We start from the raw sequence: 14928 nt of genomic DNA on the forward strand, positions 1-14928 counted from the left end.
ATCAAAAAACTAGTTAGTAATAAAAGTAATTAATAATTAAAGAATTAACAAAAAGTAATAAAATTAATAAGTTAATAAGTAAAAAAATTATTTAGTAATAGAAAAGGGTTAGTAATAAAAATTAATTAATAATTAAGAAAATAATAATAAATGAATAGAAATTAATAATTAAAGAATTAATTATAAATTTAAAAAATAATTAAAAATTAGCTAGTAATAGAAGGCTCAAGCATTAGATGGACATGTAAGGATCAAGCCCTATGTGGCCACATATTAAGGGGTGTGCCACATGTGGCCCCTCACATTCACTTTCCCGCTCACTATACCTGCACCTTTACTTCCACATATCATAGTTGTAAAGATAGATATATATAGTGTTGTAAAAACACCCTTTTTTGAGTCTACTAAGTCAATATCAAGTGGAGTTGATTGGTTTTGGGAAAAAATCTAAAACAAGAGAAAAAGTCCAAAAACTCTGAATACAATGGTATATATATATATATCCAAAATTGATGTCCCTAAAATATCCAATGGGTCTATCGAGTTAATCCATATAGAATTCCCATAAGGTCCCAAGGGATTGAAGGGTCCCATAGGGAATGAAAGAAAAAGTTAGAGATTTGGTCCCTCAAATCCAAGGGACTAGTTTTGTTAAATCTTAAACCACCAAAGGTATATCCCAAATCTTTTGGTTGACCTAAAATAGGTAGAAACAAGTCCCATATTTTTTAAAATTTTGTACGAGCTCGAAAAACAATGCTCCCCAAGGGGATGAGTGTGTCTGTCAGTAATGATTATCATTATATTAAAGTATTGATAAACCCCAAGGACTACAAGGGTCCACAAGAGGATCTCTGTGTGTGTGTGCATGTGCGCACACGTGCACATGCATGTGTGTGTGTGCATGCATCTGTGTGCATGTGCATCTGTGTGTGTGCGCGTGTGCATGTGCAGCTGCATGTGCACATGTGTGTGCATGTGTGTGCATGTTTATGTGTATGTGTATGTGTGTATCTCGTGGTCTAAAGTGGAGCTGAAACACATCCAATTACTAAATTTGTACCATGCCAAACATAATTCCTTGATAACTGGATAGGGATTGACTGGGAGAGAAGGAATATGGTTAAGACCCTTTTTCAAAAAGTATTGAAGAAACAGATGTCTAAAAAGTTATCGGTGGGTTGATAAAACATGAGACCCAAAGTCATCCAAGCTCTATAAAAAAGGTTTAAATCTTTTAGAGGTAGCGCAAATGTAAGACAAGGAATCCATTGAAAATTTACAAAAAGTATCCAAGGGTTTGTAAAAAGTTGCAGTAGTATTTTTGGGGTATTTCCAACCAAAGCTGATATTAAACATGGAAAAGGTTTTCTTAATCTCAAATCTATCAAATAATTCCAAAAATACTTTTTTTGGTATAGTAAAATCAAAAAGTTTGTTGACAAACAAAAGATGAATAAACCTTTTCGCTTTTTAGTTATTATGTTTATTAAATACTGACAAAGCATTGGCTTTTTTGGTAATGAGTCTTGCTTGTTCACCGCCATCAATATTAAAATCTACTATCTTTGAAGTCTCACCAAAGTTTCCGAGCCTCAAAATGCTCGAGTTTCCTTGGTAGAACTCTTCATGGAAGTTGGAGTAATATACTGTCTTTTTGGATCTTTGTTCTTTGAGTGTAAGAGAATAGCATCAATAGTATTGGCCAATGGTGTGTAGTGGAGTCAAGGAACCAAGGGTGTATTGGGTGAGTAAATTCGAAAAATACGTGCTACTTCTAGCATGAAATCATGGAACCAAAAGTAAACAATAAGAGCAGTTCTAATTTCTGAAGGAAACGAGGCCACCCACCCAATGAAAGCATACACCAAGGTAGGTTCCGAGGAGAAGGGGAAGAAGCTAGAGAGATTTTGGAAAACAAACCATACCAAGTGATCTAACCAAATAATGGAGGATGAGCAAGAAGAATTAGGGTAAGATCTTTTACATTGGCACCTGAGAAAGGGACGAAAAGTATTCCAACAATTGTTTAGAAATTTCTTGGATTCATGAACTTTTTCTTGATTAATGGGTCCTTTGGTTCTAGGAATCAGGGCAGTACTCAAGCACTTAGAGGATTCAACATTCGAGAGCTTAGTTTGGGAAAGATCAAAGAAAATGTCATTGGATAAGAGATGCTTGGATTGTAAAGCAAGGGTTTTGCAATGCTCCACTACTTCGGGAGCAAAACTACAAAGAGCACTAAAGAGGTAATTGAAAAATGGGCTCTATGGTTGATAACCTCAAAATCCCAAAGTTTGTGCTCTAACCTAATGGAATCAAGCTCAAGTTGGTGAGGAGGGAGGAGAGGAATAGCTCTAGAGAGAGCTTGAGACAAAAACTTAAGGGGAAGAAGAAGTTGCAGAAGGTTGGGAGCTTAAGGCAGGAAGGGCTTCTTTTTCAAAATGATCAAGGAGGTCAATGTCTAAGAGAGGGTTGACAATTGAATAAAAAAATTCTGTAGAGTTTTTTATATCATGGGGGATTGGAGGGAGACCATTAAGGGAAAAAAGCTTATTCACTATCACGAGTAGGGTGGAGAAATAGAAGTTGAGATCCAATCCATCTTGATAGTCAATGAGGGGTAGTGACACAAGAAGTTTATTGAAGGCTTCTAAGAATTCAACTTGATCTTTCTTTGACTAGACTAGGAGGGAGATCAAATCATTCAGAGAGGCAACAGTGAAAGCTGACGAAGTTTTTTTTCAGAGAAGCTTGTATTTCGAAGTCAAGAAGCTTCTTGTGGAAGTCTGGACCTTTGAAACATGAGAGGATGCATTGAGTGGTAAGCGGTGGGATAGGGATGAATGAAGAAGATGCCGCATAGCCCAACTTAACTAGAGATAGTATCCAGTGGTTTTGCAAGCATGATTAATAATTTAAAAAACTGTTAGCCACTTAGATCCCAATACTACTAAAGGAAAAACTTATACAATTGACTAACAATATTATCCATTGTATGTGAATTAAAGTATGACACTAGCCCGACCAAACGAATGTTTGGTAGGTCAGTGTGTGTGTTTAAATTTGAAAAGTCTCATCAATGAATGAGTCATACAATTAAATCCATCAATAGGATAATTTGTTTAAAATAAGACAATGATAATCAAGACTCATATAATGAGATAAGAAACACTATAGAAATATCCAAAACACATTTTTATTAATAATTTTAAATGCCTTTGAGACAATAATACAGTTATAACATATAGTGCCGAATCTTTTCGGAGTTTCAAGTTCCTTGGTTAGGGTCCACTTACCTGTCACCATCCATTAAAAACCATTTCTTAGAACAAAATTGGCATCATGTGTAATCGAGGGGTAGTCCACACCCAAGAGTAAAGTCAACTTTATTGAAATAATAGGAAGGGGGTAGTTGACACCCAAGCACAAAAATAGTTAAGGTGAATAACATTAACGAGGAGGTGGTCCACACCCAAAAGCAAAAGCAACTTTAATTGAAATAGTAGGCTGGGGTTAGTTAATACCCAAGGGTAAAAATAGTTAAAATGAATGACTTTATCAAGGGGGGAACTCCACACCCAAAATAAAAAGCAAATTAATTGAGTTATTAAGTAGGGGATAGTCCAAACTTACCCCAAATAGTCCACTAAGCAATTAAAGGAAACTTCAATAAATTGCATTATAAAGCAATGAAGAAAAAAGAGGGAATAACAACATTGAGAATCAAGAATAAGTATTAATAATTGATTTAGGAAAAAATACAAGGGTCTAAGTTATTTTTAACCATATTAGATTAATTAAATACTTAAAAAAGTGGGGTTTGACGAGGATGAGAAGGAAAATAGGAAAAATGTGATAAACAAAATTATATAAGTAGACACTAGTAAAAAATGAACTAGTTACCCATATCTTAATAAAGTAGATAAATACATATATGTATAGAACACAAGTCAATTTGAAGTGAACATACCGAGAAATATAATGGGCTTGTATATATATATATATATATATATATATATATAAGCAGAGGGGTTAATACAAAGAAATAACCTCCTAATAAACTACATAGACAATATAACTTGAGATCAATACTTACAAATTGGGCCTCCCATGATTCAACACTCCCTGCTCCAAAATGCATGCTTCCATATTGCTCCATTTGGATCCTTCGTGCCTCCACCTACTGCAGACTGGGTTCCTCCTTCACTGACTTCATTGCTTTCTTTCACTCACGCTTGTGAGCGGTGTGGGGCGCGCCCCTTAGTGGTTGACCTCCCTCAAGCTTGGCAAGCTCTGCTAGTGCCTGCCTCTTAAGCGAAGATTTTTTATTGCTAAGTATCGTAACAATCTTTGACTTGGCCCATTTATCTATGAACTGAACATTGGGGGGGTTAGGATACCTAGAGCGAACAACAGCAAGGGTCTCATCAGCTAATCTCTTTGGATGGTCTTTGTAGTGAATAAAGCAATCTCTGTAATTGTTAGCAATTATAGAGGGCATGAAGGCCATGATGTCCTTCCCCCATGCATCCATCAAGATGCCTCCTGTCTGAGCGATGTCATAGTAGATCGTACCATCACTCGGAGGCACTTCTAAATCATCTGAATCATCCTCGTCCCCACCACCATCCCTGCCAAAGCACTATGCCATGCATCCCCCACTGCTCTCCCTACTACTACGCCTACTACTGTGTCATGTCGAGCTAGTACGCTGGCCACTCGTAGCTAGAGAAGCGACTCTTGATTGCACGAGATTACGTGGATCATTCGTAGCTAGAGAATTGAGTCTCGACTACACGGGAGTACGCCGACGGCTCTACGAGGCAGAAGGGCCTCCTGACGGCATGGGGGAAGGGGCATAGGATGGCATGGGGGAAGCGGCTCGGCTCTATAGCTAGTTGGGTTGTGTTAACTCCGCTGGGGTAATCTCAGCTGGTGTGGGGTTGGGGTGGTTTAGAGTCTGTAGTGCCGACTCTTGAGGTGTGTTTAGAGTACCCGTCATGTAGTCGTATAACTCCCCAGGACTGGGAGGGTGCCCCAAAAGGTTATATAACTCTCGAAAGATGGTCTCCCAAAGATCAGGTGAGCCTGAAGAGCTTCCTAGCCACATGATGAATTGGAAAAAAAAAAAAGAAGATTACTGATGAGCTAAGAAGAGAAAAACAAGAGAAAAAGAGAGAAAAAGAGAGAAGGAAAGAGAGTAGAAAAGAGAGGAAAAGTGGGGATAAAAGAGAGGAGAAAGGAGAGGAAAAGAGAGGAAAAAAAGAGAGAAAAAGTGGGGATAAAAGAGAGGAGAAAGGAGAGGAAAAGAGAGGAGAAAAAGAGAGAAAAAGTGGGGATAAAAGAGAGGAGAAAGGAGAGGAAAAGAGAGGAAAAAAAGAGAGAAAAAGTGGGGATAAAAGAGAGGAGAAACGAGAGGAAAAGAGAGGAGAAAAAGAGAGAAAAAGTGGGGATAAAAGAGAGGAGAAAGGAGAGGAAAAGAGAGAAAGAGGAGAAAAAAAGAGAGAAAAAGAGCGGATATAAGAGAGAAAAATTACCACGAAAAGAGAAGGAAAGAGAGGATAAAAGAGAGAAGGAAAGAGAGGAAAATAGAGGAAAAGAGAGGAGAAAAAAAGAGAGAAAAAGAGAGGAGATAAGAGAGAAAAAGAGAGAGAAAAAGAGAGATAAAAAGAGAAGGAAAGAGAGGATAAAAGAGAGAAGGAAAAAGAGAGGAAAATATAGAGTGCAATCCCTTTTTTCAATCATGCTTTCCCTTTCCATCATTCATGCAATCCCCTTCTTCAATCATGCAATCCCTTTCCATCAGTCATGCAATCCCTTTCTTCATTCATGCAATCACTTATTTCCATCATTCAATATGCAATTCTTTTCTTGGAAGTGGAAGTGGAAAGGGAAAGGGAAGAGGAAAGAGAAAGGAAAGAAAAGGGAAGGGAAGGGAAGGGAAGGCCAAGGCCAGGGAAAAATAACAGAGCGCGTCTTTCTTAGCGTATAATAGTGCATCTATAGACGCGGCTATCTGTTTTCAAAAATAGAGTAGACGTGTCTATAGAGTAGACGTGTCTATCTGTTTTCAAAAATAGAGTAGACGTGTCTATAGACACGCTCTTAGATGCGCTCTCAGATGCATCTATGGATGCACTCCGACAAACGGACTATTCTAAAAACTCGAAAAGAACAGACACAAAAGTACAACACTAGTACCAAAACATTCGTTTCTTCGATACGACAAAGGACGAATCCAAAGAGAGAAACTTTCAAAGAAGATCAACCATAAAGAGACTTACCTTGGATAGAGTGGAAGCTTCTTGTCCTTCTTCAAAGCTACTTCTCTTTCTTCTCTTCCTTGTTCACCCTTTGCTTCTCTTCCTTGTTCACCCTCTTCTCTTGTGTGCTTGGAGATGATTGTGTAAGCCTGGAGATAAGTGTGAGTGCTTGGAGATAATTGTGGATGCTCAGAACAATGTCTGTTAATAGCTAAGCAAGCAAGCCGCACGATGCTTAAAGTATGTAAAGAAAAGCAAGCAATCTAAAGTAGGTTTGAAAATTGCATCTATAAGTGCATCTAATTACGTGTCTATATATGCATCTAAATGTGCATCTAATTGCGCATCTACAACACGGTCTAGATGCACCTATAGATGCGCACCACAAAATAGATGCAGTTTTAGATGCGGTATTAGACGCACCACAGAGTTTTAAGATTAAACATTTGATACAAGACGAAATTTTTTGGGTTGTTTATTTGTAGGATGTCTTCATCTTCAACAAGTAGCTCCAGTGAGGATGAATCCCTCTGTATCCATTATTGTGAAATGTGCTTGGAGCAAAAAATCAAATGTATGTGTGATCGATGTCGAGGAAACATGTATCGTGCACATAGGATTACACTCAACCACATCTCAAAGTATGGAGAATGGGATGCGATAGTAAACATGGTAAGTATTAAAAAGTTAAGGTTGATTGAGATACCTATGGGTGTTCATATGTTTGAGTTATGATCCTATTTTAATTTGATACAGGATGTAGTGCCACACCCGCATATGTTGCCCTATGATTGTCATGAGGAGATGAAGCGTTGGTGATATGAGGTGGGATCTTCAAGAGGGACCGTTATGGATGCATGGAGTGATGGTGATAGTAGCCCTCCGCCATTACCTCATGAAGCCGTGGAGGAGGAGGTGTTTGATGATATGGTGCAGGATTTATATGTCCATCAATTCGAAGGGAGGGATGATAGCATGGAGCAGGACGATCTTTTTACCATAATCACTCACTGCAGGAGATTGGATGAGAATTTGGGACGGTTCCATGACTCCTCCACTTAGCATGAGCCGGTAAGGATTTGTAACTATTGTGTGCTATATTGGCTAAAAATAAAGATCGCTCACTAACACTAGCTTTTGTTTAGGTACTCCATCTTTTATCGTTTACCATATTGGTCCCACCTCAAGATCAATCACCTGCTTGATCCCATGCTATGTAGCACAAGGAGGATGCATGAAGATTGGCCACAAGAGAGACCAAATGGCCGTGTTTTTTAACCTCATGCACCGTGGAGGTTATCAAAGCTAGAGATGGTGGTGGTGAAGCATGCTATTACTACAATTCGTACTCCCACTAAATGCATGAGGTGTTTGAAGGGGGCCTTTACAAAGAGCAAGAAAAGAGGTGTAGAGCAATTATATGGCTTGAAATCTCATGATTGGCACAAGATGCTCTAAGTAAGTATTTTATGTGCATAATATCTTTTTCCTTTCAAATTTGTGAGTGAATTAGAAGCAACTAATCAACCATTCCTTGTGTGTTCAGTTCATACTATCTACTAGCATTTCTCGTAGTGCATCAAAGGACGTGAAGGATTGTATTTACTACTAGCATTTCTCGTAGTGCATCAAAGGACGTGAAGGATTGTATTTACAAGATGGGCAAGCTTGTGAGGTACTTTACATAATACAAAATGTGATGCATATCAATTCTCTATGCAAGGTGTTCATATTACTAATATGGTATACTTTTTCATTTCTAGGTATGTGAGCTTAAAGAAAATAGATCCCACCACGCTTGAGAATGCTCGAGTTATGTCAGTGGAGGTGGTTTGTTTAGTGGAGGAGACATGTCCATGTTCTATTCTCACAAGCCAGCTACATCTCATAGTGCATTTGGTGGATGAGATTGCTATATGCAGTACTATACATGCACGATGGTTGTTCTTCCTCAAGCACTTCATGAAGACCTTGAAGGGTTTCATGAGACAAAATGCAAGACCCGAAGGTAGCATGGCCGAGGGTTGGTTGGTACAAGAGTCACTTGTATATATTTCTGAGTTTCTTGTTGATGTGGATAGGTCTCTCCCACGACTATGGAGAGATGATAAAGACCTAAGCATGACCTCTATTGTGCCTCAAGGGAAAGGATGCAAAAAAGTAATAGACACGGAGTTGCTTAATAATATCAACCTCTATTGCGTGCTTAATAGTGATGTGATGAAAAGATGGGTGACAAGATATGAGGATGCAAAGGCAAGAAGACAAGAAGAAAGGGCCCTCTTTCATACACACCACAGATCTCGTGTGCCATACCCTTAGTATCTAAGAGCACTTCTAAAGGATATTCATGTGGATTGGCTATATGATAAAATGGAGAAAGCAGAGAAAGACGAGGGGATGCATATCACAATGGAAGAATGGGAGTATGCTAGGGGATGCATGAGCAAGGTCGGTATATAGAATGTTATGCATAAGTTAGGAGCTTTCAATAATTTAGATTCCTTATTTAATTGATTTTGTCTTGGTGTAGTGCACTATGTTCAATGCTATATAGTGTGAGGGAAGCATTTTCGAACACAACGGATTGATGATAAGAGAAACACATGAGATTGTGACGTCATTGCTAGCTTTGAGGGAGCCAATGGAGCCATGGATGATTATTGTGGCATAATCCAAGATATTATTAAGCTTGACTTTCGACGCTTCTTTGTGTATGTTTTGGATGTAAAGTGGTTTAAGGACGTGGTGAAAAGAGGCCCTAATGCAACAATCAAATGCCATGCAAGTGGCTTTGTAACTATTGACTCCACAAAGTTTTGGCAAAGTAAGAAGGACACACTAGTACTACCGCCACAACAACACAAAGCAACTATAGATGCACTTGATAGACGCGCAAAATAACGGGCGCGTCTATAGGCATTGCTTGAAAAGACAAATTACGAGCACATTTAAAAGTGCGTCTATTTATGTGTGTATTATCGCGTCTATTAGGGTGTCTACACTGAGAAAATACGGGCATGTCTATCACTACGTTTAACAACACGTGTATTTGTGCATGTATATGTGCATCTATTAGCACGTCTACACTAAGAATTAGACGCATATTTAGATGCAAAACAGAGAATACAAAAAGTGAGATTTTGGTGTACATCACTGCTTTCCAAACATTGCCCATGATTACCAAAGCACATATTTTTAACAGAAACATCAATGCTTTTTTGCAAACCCACATATACAAAAATTAAGTGAGGTGAGGAGAATGAAACAATATGTAAAATAGTTTTGCCAATATCAATGATAGGCTGCGGCTCAATCTCATCCTCAATGAGATCAACCCTTGCCAAACTATTTACTTCAAAATCCAAACAAGTGTTTAGATTTACAAATACATTCAACCCACTACTCCTTGTGCTACTCATGTGCTCATCGAAATCAGCATCACCAATGGTAGGCTCGTCCTCATGGGTAATGGCCTCAATATCTGTATCTCCTATCTCATGATCATCCTCCTCTCTCATATCACGATCATCATCACCTCCATGGCCATGATCATCCTCCATATGCTCCATATTAGTAAATGTACTATACATCACTTTAGAACATGGCATAATAGGTATGACATGCCACCATCTATTATTATCCACCATTGGTTGATAGACAACCTAATTCAAACACAAATACAATCATGTTATTTTTCTTGCATCGAAGGTATCAAATATTTAAAAGTGAGTATTTTTATATGTGTGTACAGTACTTGTTCACATTGTTGCGGTAGTACAAGTGTGTCCTTACTTTGCCAAAACTTTGTGGAGTCAATAGTTACAAAGCCACTTGCATGGCATTTGATTGTTGCATTAGGGCCTCTTTCCACCATGTCCTTAAACCACTTTACATCCAAAACATAGACAAAGAAGCATCGAAAGTCAAGCTTAATAATATCTTGGATTATGCCACAATAATCATCCATGGCTCCATTGGCTCCCTCAAAGCTAGCAATGACGCCACAATCTTGTGTGTTTCTTTTATCATCAATCCGTTGTGTTCGAAAATTCTTACCCTCACACCATATAGCATTGAACATAGTGTACTATACCAAGAAAAAATCAATTAAATAAGCAATCTAAATTATTGAAAGCTCCTAACTTATGCATAACATTCTATATACCGACCTTGCTCATGCATCCCCTAGCATACTCCCATCCTTCCATTGTGATATGCATCCCCTCGTCTTTCTTTGCTTTCTCCATTTTGTCAAGTAGCCAATCCACATGAATATTCTTTGGAAGTGCTCTTAGATACTGAGGGTATGGCACACGAGATCCGTGGTATGTACGAAAGAGGGCCCTTTCTTCTTGTCTTCTTACCTTTGCATTCTCATATCTTGTCACCCATCTTTTCATCACATCACTATTAAGCATGCAATAGAGGTTGATATTATTAAGCAACTCCGTGTCTATTACTTTGCTGCATCCTTTCCCTTGAGGTGCAATAGAGGTCATCCTTAGGTCTTCATCATCTCTCCATAGTCGTGGGAGAGAGCTATCCACATCAACAAGAAACTTAGAAATATATACAAGTGACTCTTGTACCAACCAACCCTCGGCCATGCTACCTTCGGGTCTTGCATTTTGTCTCACGAAACCCTTCAAGGTCTTCATGAAGCGCTCGAGGAAGAACAACCATCGTGCATGTATAGTACTGCATATAGCAATCTCATCCACCAAATGCACTATGAGATGTAGTTGGCTTGTGACAATAGAATGTGGAAATGTCTCCTCCACTAAACAAACCACCTCCACTAAACATAACTCGAGCATTCTCAAGCGTGGTGGGATCTATTTCCTTTGAGCTCACATAACTAGAAATAAAAAAGTACACCATATTAGCAATATGAACACCTTGCATGGAGCATTGATATGCATCACATTTTGTATCATGTAAAGTACCTCACAAGCTCACCCATCTTGTAAATACAATCCTTCATGTCCTTCGATGCACTACGAGAAATGCTAGTAGGTAGTATGAACTGAACACACGAGGAATGGTTGATTAGTTGCTTCTAATTCACTCACAAATTTGAAAGGAAAAAGATATTATGCACATAAAATACTTACTTGGAGCATCTTGTGCCAATCATGAGATTTCAAGCCATATAATTACTCTACACCTCTTTTTTTGCTCTTTGTAAAGGCCCCCTTCAAGCACCTCATGCATCCAGTGGGAGTACAAATTGTAGTGATAGCACGCTTCACCACCACCATCTCTAGCTTTGATAACCTCCATGGTGCACAAGGTAAAAAAACACGCCCATTTGGCCTCTCTTGTGGCCAAGCTTCATGCATCCTCCCTGTGGTACGTAGATCCTCCCTTTAGCCTGTGAAATCTCGTGTCCCATTCAAATGTTCCCAAATGGTAGATGCCACATTCTTGAAGATATGCATGGGATCAAGCAGGTGATTGATCTTGAGGTGGGACCAATATGGTAAACGATAAAAGATGGAGTATCTAAACAAAAGTTGGTGTTAGCAAGCAATCTTTATTTTCAGCCAATATAGCACACAATAGTTACAAACCCTTACTGACTCATGCCAAGTGGTGGAGGAGTCATGAAACCGTCCCAAATTCTCATCCAATCTCCCGCAGTGAGTGATTGTGGGAGGACTTCATTCCAAGGGGCAACATATCTAGGATGATCAGATGGGAGAAATCAATGGTGATTCTCATAGATGCGTCTGCCCGTGAGGCAACAAGCGAAGGACCACAAACAGGACATGCATGGTAACCCGATGTAGTGAGACCTGAACAATAGACGTAATTAAGAGTTGAAGGTTGGTTTAGGGTGCCACATCCTTTGCCTATTCATAATTAGAAGTGCAATGCTTACCTGAACACTCGCCATAGCCTGGGAAGTCATGCATTGTCCACATCAAGACTGCTTTGCAATTGAAGTCTTGTGACGAGGGAGGCCTGCTCATATCATGCACCTCGATACCTCTCCAAAGTATCTCTAGCTCGTCAATCAAAGGCTCCAAATAAACATCAGGATTTTTGACTTTATGTTTCCCTGGGATTAGAAGGGATAACATAACATGTCCTTTCTTAATCACCATAGAGGGTGCAAGATTACAATTCACAAATATCACTGACCATGTCTACGGTCGCATCCCATTCTCCATACTTTGAGATGTGATTGAGTGTAATCCTGCATGCATGATAAATGTTTCCTCGACATCGATTTTGATTTTTTGCTCCAACCACATTTCGCGATGGTGGATACGGAGGAATTCATCCTCACTGGAGCTACTTGTTGAAGATGAAGACATCCTATAAATAAACAACCCAAAAAATTTACTCTTGTATCAAATATTTAATCTTAAAGTGGCGCGTCTAATACCGCATCTAAAACCAGGCCTATCTGTTCTGTAGTGTGCATCTAAAAACACTCTAATACCACATTGAAAACTACGTCTGTCTTTTCTGTGGTGCATTTTAGATGCGCAATGAAATGCGCATTTAGATGTATATATAGATGCACAATTAAACGCACCTATAGACATGCTTATAGATGTGATTTTCAAACCTACTTTTAGTGCGCTTGCTTTTCTTCACATACTTTTAGCGTCGCGTGACTTACTTTGCTATTAACAGACACAGTTCCGAGCGTCCACCTTATCTCCAAGCACCCACACTTATCTCTAGGCTTACACAATCATCTCCAAGCACACAAGAGAAGAGGGTGAACAAGGAAGACAAGAAAGAGAAGCAAAGGATGAACAAGGAAGAGAAGAAAGGGAAGAAGCTTTGAAGAAGGACAAGAAGCTTCCATACCTCTATCCAAGGTAAGTCTCTTTACGGTTGATCTTCTTTGAAAGTTGCTCTCTTTGGATTCGTCCTTTGTCGTATCCAAGAAACGAATGTTTTTGGTACTAGTGTTGTGCTTTTGTGTCGGGCGCATATCTTTTTCGAGTTTTTAGAATAGTCCGTCTGTCGGAGTGCGTTTATCAATGCATCAAAGAGTGCGTCTAAAAGCGCATCTAAGAGCACGTCTATAGACACATCTACTCTATTTTTTGGAAACAGATAGCCGCATCTATAGACGCACTATTATACGCGAAGATAGATGCGCTTTGTTATTTTTCCTTGGCCTAGCCTTCCCTTCCCTTCCCTTCCCTTTCCTTTCCTTTCCTTTCTCTTTTCTCTTCCCTTTCCCTTTCCACTTCCACTTCTAAGAAAAGAATTGCATATTGAATGATGGAAATAAGTGATTGCATGAATGAAGAAAGGGATTGCATGAATGATATAAAGAGATTGCATGATTGAAGAAGGGGATTGCATGAATGATGAAAAGGGAAAGCATGATTGAAAAAAGGGATTGCACTCTATATTTTCCTCTCTTTTTCCTTCTCTCTTTTATCCTCTCTTTCCTTCTCTTTTCGTCTCTCTTTTTCTCTCTTATCTCCTCTCTTTTTCTCTCTTTTTTTCTTCTCTCTTTTCCTCTATTTTCCTCTCTTTCCTTCTCTCTTTTATCCTCTCTTTCCTTCTCTTTTTGTGGTAATTTTTCTCTCTTATCTCCTCTCTTTTTCTCTCTTTTTTTCTCCTCTCTTTTCCTCTCTTTTCCTCTCCTTTTTCCTCTCTTTTATCCCCACTTTTTCCCTCTTTTTCTCCTCTCTTTTCCTCTTCTTTCTCCTCTCTTTTATCTCCACTTTTTCTCTCTTTTTCTCCTCTCTTTTCCTCTCCTTTCTCCTCTCTTTTATCCCTACTTTTCCTCTCTTTTCTACTCTCTTTCCTTCTCTCTTTTTCTCTCTTTTTCTCTTCTCAGCTCATCAGTAATCTCCTTTTTTTCTTTTTTCCAGTTCATCATGTGGCCAGGAAGCTCTTCAGGCTCACCTGATCTTCGGGAGACCATCTTTCAGGAGTTATATAACCTTTTGGGGCACCCTCCCAGTCCTGGGGAGTTATACAGCTACATGACGGGTACTCTAAACGCCCCCCAAGAGTTGGCACTATAGACTCCAAACCACCCCAACCCCATACCAGCTGAGATTACCCCAGCGGAGTCAACACAGCCCAATCAGCTATACATAGCCAAGCCCCTTCCCCCATGCCGTCCTATGTCCCTTCCCCCATGCCGTCAAGAGGTCCTTCTGCCTTGCAAAGCCGTCGGCATACTCCCGTGCAGTCGAGACTCGATTCTCCAGCTACAAGTGGTCCACATAGTCCCGTGCAATCGAGAGTCGCTTCTCTAGCTATGAGTGGCCAGTGCACTAGCTCGACACGACACAATAGCAGGCGTAGTAGTAGGGAGAGCGGTGGGGGATGCATGGCACAGTGCTTTAGGAGGAGTGGTAGTGGGGACGAGGATGATTTAGATGATTTAGATGGTGGTACGATCTACTATGACCACTCAAACAAGAGGCATCTTGATGGATGCACGGGGGAAGGACATCATGGCCTTCATGTACTCTGTAATTGCTAACAATTACAGAGATTGCTTTATTCACTACAAAGACCATCAAAAGAGGTTGGCTGATGAGACCCTTGCTACTGTTCACTCTAGGTATCCTAACCCCCCCAATGTTCAGTTCACAGATAAATGGGCCAAGTCAAAGATTGTTATGATACTTGGCAATAAAAGATCTTTGCTTAAGAGGCAGGCACT

The sequence above is a fragment of the Dipteris shenzhenensis genome, chromosome 3 (assembly GCF_047967505.1).
Source record: "Dipteris shenzhenensis isolate YYH24624 ecotype China chromosome 3, Dip_SZ_1.0, whole genome shotgun sequence".
Taxonomy (NCBI): Eukaryota; Viridiplantae; Streptophyta; class Polypodiopsida; order Gleicheniales; family Dipteridaceae; genus Dipteris; species Dipteris shenzhenensis.